This window comes from Carcharodon carcharias, chromosome 1 (assembly GCF_017639515.1).
Source record: "Carcharodon carcharias isolate sCarCar2 chromosome 1, sCarCar2.pri, whole genome shotgun sequence".
In the NCBI taxonomy this organism is placed as follows: domain Eukaryota; kingdom Metazoa; phylum Chordata; class Chondrichthyes; order Lamniformes; family Lamnidae; genus Carcharodon; species Carcharodon carcharias.
In genome coordinates, this window is record NC_054467.1 from 101,912,069 (window position 1) to 101,918,068 (window position 6,000).

Genomic DNA, 6,000 nt, shown 5'->3' on the forward strand with positions numbered 1-6,000 from the left:
TCTCCTTCACGTCTGTTTTTCTCTCTCTTTCCTTCATTTCAGTTCTTCTCTCTCCCCTCTTCACTTCTGATTTTTCCCCTTTTTTCATACCTCAATACCCTCACCTAACAAAAATCTATCAATTTCAGGTGTAGTAGCATAGTAGTTATGTTCGTGGACTAATAATCTAGAGGACTGAACTATTAATCTGAAGCTGTGAGTTTAAATCCCACCACAGAAGTTGAGAAATATAAACTCAATTAATTAAATAAATTTGGAATAAAAAGCTAATATCAGTAATGGCGATAATGAAACTATAGGATTGTTGTAAAAATCTAACTGGTTTGCTAATGTCCTTTGGAGAAGGAAATCTGCCATCCTTATTCCCCTCTGGCCTGTCTGTGACACCAAACCCATAGTACTGTAGATGATTCTTAACTGCCTCTGAAATGGACTAGCAAGACACTCAGTTGTATCCAAACTACCACGATGGACTGTAGTCATTAAGGGAGTAGCTAATCACTTTTGCAAGGGCAGTTAGGGACGGACAATAGCACTGACCTCTTCAGTGACACCCACATCCTATGAATTAATAGTTATAAAGATAATCTAATTCTTCAAACTTTCAGTTGCCTCAGTGCCCATAGCCACATAGGGGAAAAAGTCCCAGATTTCCACTGCCTTTGTGGAAGAGTGCTTCCTGATTTCACTCTTAATGACCATTCTCTAATTTTAAGGTTAATCCATCTTGTTCTGGATTACCCAACCAGAGGAAATACTTTCTATGTATCTACAGTACTGAGTGTCTTAATCATTTTAAATGAATCAGTGAGATTACCCCTCAACATCTAAAGTCAAGGAAAGACAAGCTACATCTATGCAACTTGTCTTTATAGTTTAGCTCTTTCAACCCTGCTATTATTCTGGCGAAGCTGAGCTTCACCCACTTCAAGATCATTATATATTTCCTGTTAAATACCTATTCTGTTCAGATTCCTTTCCTATCTGATTCTGACCATGATCTCATGTGATAGCTTCCTATTGCTCTTGCTAATGATGCTTATGTATGAGATGAACTCCACTTGCCAAAATATCCACCTCCTTGCGAAAATTAGGCCATAATTGTTACCTTTGTTAATATGAGCATGAAGAAAGTTGAAATTGTTTTCTGCTTGGTACAGGCCAGCAGATGATACAAAATCCTAAACTGAAGAAAAATATATAGCAGCAAAATATTGACTGCCTGATTCTGTCCTGGAGGCTTTGACGTCAGCTGGAATGTGGTTCCATGGAAAATTGCACCATTTCCCAATGGATCATTCTTTGTTAATTCTTTCATACATGCACTTTCCTGTAGAGGTCTTTGAAGAAGCAGTCCAAAGCATGGACTCTGAAGCAGTCTTTACCCATATGCAGCAAGACCTGGACAACAGCCAGGCTTGGACTGATAAGTGGCAAGTGACATTTGCACCACACAAGTGCCAGCAAGAGAGAATCCAACCATCTCCCATTGACATCCAATGGTATTACCATCATTGAATCCCCCCATTAGTAACTTCCTGGGTTACTATTGACCAGAAACTGAACTGGACCAGACACATAAATACTGTGGCTACGAGAGCAGGTCAGAGGGTGGGAATTCTGCAAAAAGTAACTCACCCCCTGACTCCCAAATCCTGTCCATCATCTACAAGGCACGAGTCATGAATGAGATAGAATATTTTCCACTTGCCTAGATGAGTGCAGTGCCAACAACACTCAAGAAGCTTGACACCATCCAGGACAAAGCAGCCCGCTTGATTGGCACCACATGAACCACCTTCAGCACCCCCTCCCTTCACCTCTGACGCAGTGTTTACCATCTACAACAGGCTTGTCGAACCTCTTCGCTTGGCCAGGAGGCGCATTTCCATTTTTTGCTCCCTCAAGGGGCCGATGAGCAAGTTTCAGAAAGATAAGTTTCGGCACAGCTTTAAACTGAATTAAGAAAAAAAACAATTGCTGCACAAAAATTAAGCAATGTCATAGCAATAAGTTGTTAAGTTTAAAAAAGAGTAATTAACAAAAATGGCCAAAATGTGAGAGGGTCAGAGTGTGTAGCAGGCTCACTCCCAGTCTCTTCACTCACTTTCAGCCACTGTGAGTGAGTGTGTGTATGTGTTGGTGTGTGGTGGTGAGAGTGAGAAAACTGAGACTGGGAGTAAGGTGGACACACAGTCACACTCTCAATATCTCTCACTCCACAAACACACTCTCACCCTTTCTCACTACCACACACATTCTCTCTCACTCCCACACATACACACACACACACACTCATTCTCTCTCATTCCCACACATAGACACACTCACTCTCTCTCTCACTCCCTGTCATGAAAATATAATAATTTTTAGAATATTATTGTTAATTATTATAAAGGTGGGTTGATAGTGGGGTTTTGGATTAGTTCCTCTGTGTGGATGTGTGTGTGTGATGTTCAATTAGATTGGAGACAGCCAGCCTGGAGCTTTTGAGTTATCAAAGGGGAAGCTATGTTTGAAATGATAAGTATGTAAATGGCTGACGTTTTAGAATGAGGTGTGAGGACATTTTTAAATAAATTAGGTTAGTTTGAATTTCAAAGAGATGGTAAGATGTTACACCTAGCCTTAAGAGGCTAAGCCAAACAATGTGTTTAATTTTCCCAAAGGTTACTGATAATATGAGTACTATGAAAGATTTATGTTATGAGAAAAGTAAAGTTGTAAAGACATATTGGAACAATGGAATTTACATTAAAAAGGGAGAAACATGTATAAAGGAGATGAGGCTATGTGTAAGTGGGAAGACATTCTAAGAACTAACACAGGTGTGAAAAGTCTCCAGCCTCTATGCATCAAGTTGCTGTCCACAGGAACTGAAGCTAAGAAAACTTATTTTGAATATCACTGTGCAAGGTATTGTGTGCTTTGCCCGGGTCTGTTTAATTCTAGTTGTTTTACTGTTGCCTTAACAGAGTTGTAACTGAGAGCCAGAATAATTAGGGGATTTAGGAGTTATTATAGTAGTAATTTGTAGACCTATGTATGTGCTTACAATCTTTTTTAATGAATGTTTAATGTAGCTTTCTAAAAAGCCTCTAAGTCTTGGTGGACTTATTACTACTGAATTCAAGGCACGCATCTCAAAATAAAATACAAATTGCAAAACAGTTGTGGCAGCTGTTTCAAGTTTCCCTCTGGGACTTAAGCAGTGTATGTTTGGCACAGCAGATGATAAATGTTGAGTTGTTCAAATCCCAAAGGGAAACTTGAAACAACCACCACAACTTGGTTTGCAATTTGTATAAATTTTGAGATGTGTGCCTTGAATTCAGTAGTAATAAGATCACAAAGACAAATAGGTTTTTACTAAACTAGATTAAAGATTTATTAATAGAAGAAATGACTTTAAATACATACATAGATCTACAAATTACTATGATAACTTTGAAATCCCCTACTTAATCTGACTCCCAGTTACACTTTCGTTAAGGCAACATTAAGACACATATTTTTTAAAAGACCCAGGCAAAGTAAACCATACCCTGAACAGTCAAATTCAGAGTTCTCTTAACTTCAGTCCCTGAAGGCAGCAGCTTGGTACATACAGGCTGAAGGCGTTTCACACCTGTTGAATCTTAGACTGCCTTCCCTTACACACAGCCTTCGCTTCTTTATACATATTTTCCCCTATGAATGCAGATACCCATTGTTTCACTATGTCTTTGGAATTTACCTTCCTGATAATAAAAAGCTCTCATAGCACTAAGTTTTACCAGTAATCTTTGGGAAAAATAAATAAACACACTATTTCTTACTTCTTCTGCTGGCTATGTATACATTACATCCCCACATTTGAATACAAGCTACACTAGTTCATTTAAAAATGAAAATTGCCCCCTTTACACTTCAGATTCTAAAACTTCCCCAGGATACCTAATTAACTTTCCAAACCTAACTTCTCTTCTTACATCAAAGCACCCAGGCCAGCTGCCTCTAATTCAATTAAGTCTCACACACACACAGGCACATATTGAAACAGACTCTATTTTACAATAAATTCCAATAATATTATTGACATTAATATATCTCCCTGACATTCGGTATTTATCATGTGCTGTGCCATAACAAAATTGGGGGCTCTTTGTGGGATATATTTGAAATTCCTTCATTGTTTTGAGTTGGTGAATCTTAAGGTTATGAGTAAGAGGAGTATTTTGAATTCAGGAGTTGGTGTGAGGTATTTTATTTTTTAAAGTGGTGAGATTGTAATATGGCTTTGGCAGTTGTCAAACTTGTCTGGGAGTTGAAGTTATAACTTTGGTTGGTTTACAAAAGGCAAATAAAGCTTAGTTAATGGAATTGTCAGATAAGTTACAATTAGGATTAGCTGCAGGGGTAAGGAAATCAGACATAATTGAAGGTATAGCACAGCATTTGAAATTGGAAGGAATACCCGAGAGACCGAGTTCTCCAAGGGGTGGGTCGTTGGAATGGGCTCAAATTCTGTTGCATATGAGAAAACTTGAACTTGAGGCAGCAGAAAAAGAAAACGAAAGAGAATGCGCATTTCAAAAGGAGTTAGAAATGGCGAGGTTAGAAAGGCAGGAAAGATAAAAAGAGAGAGACAGAGAATTTCACCTTAAAATGCTGGAGGTTAAAAAAGACACACCAAAAGATGCGGAAGGACTTATTTCCAGATCAGAACGCTTTGGGGAGATTTATAAATTTGTACAGGTATTCCAAGGTTTGAAGAAAGAGATGTTGAAACATTCTTTATTTCATTTGAGAAGATAGCTAAACAGGTAAAATGACCACAGGAAAAATGGACATTGTTGCTATAATCCAGGTTGGTAGGTAGAGCACATGAGGTTTATGCTTCGCTGTCAGAAGAGGTTTCGGTGAATTATGATGTGGTTAAAAAAGACTATTTTGTATGCATGTGAATTAGGTCCTGAGGCACACAGGCAGAAATTTTGGAATGTGAGAAAACAGTCTGGGCAAATTTATATTGCGTTTGAGAGAGTAAAACAAAGTAATTTTGAATGGTGGATATGAGCATTAAAGATAGAGACAACATATGCAGCTCTCAGAGAGGTAATTCTTTGGAAGAATTTAAAGATTCAATTCCTTTGGTAGTGAGAACTCATGTGGAGGAACAGAGAGTTCAAATGGTAAGACAAGCAGCAGAGATAGCTGATGATTATGAGTTAGTTCATAGAGCTAAACCTTTCTTTTGTCATCCTTTTAAATCTGAGAAAGATAGAAAGTGGGAAGCTGAAAGGAAGTTGGATAGTCAGGGAAGGGGAGGAGTAGCTGGAAATTCCAAGGAAGTTTTTTTTCTCAGAATAAAAAGGAAGGTGCTGAGAGTAGAAGTGACACTCAAAAATTGAGGTATTTTCAGTGTGTTGGAAATTACAGGGAAAATCTGTTGGGATTATTGGGGTGCAGAAAAGTTCTGGAAGTAAAACTACTGTGGGTTCTGAGGTTCATGCAGAGGAAAAAACCAATGGTTTGTGTACAGGAAGAATTAGTGATAGGTAAAGAAGTGGGAATGTGTTCACAATTTACCCAAGGGAGTTCTGAGAGCAGGCTGAAGAAATGTTTAAAGATTTTGCATGTGAAGGGAAAGCCCTTTATGTACAGGGTGGAATAAATAAAAGATGTTACAATTTTAAGAGACACAGGGGCTAGTCAATCCTTAATGTTGTGTGATAGTGATATTTGTTGTTCAGAGGGAGTATTGCAGTAACAGGTGATAATAAATGGGGTCCATGGAGATGCTAAACCTATTCCATTGTGGAAGAGTTTACCTAAAGAAATACAATCAGATCAGGGTTCAAATTTCATGTCACAGCTGGTTAAGGAAGTAATGAACAGTTTGGGTATAAAACAGTTGAAGTCAACAGCTTATCATCCTGAGTCACAAGGGGCTTCAGAAAGATGGCGTCAAACGTTAAAAACTATGATGAGGGAGTATAGTCAGGACTATCCACAGGA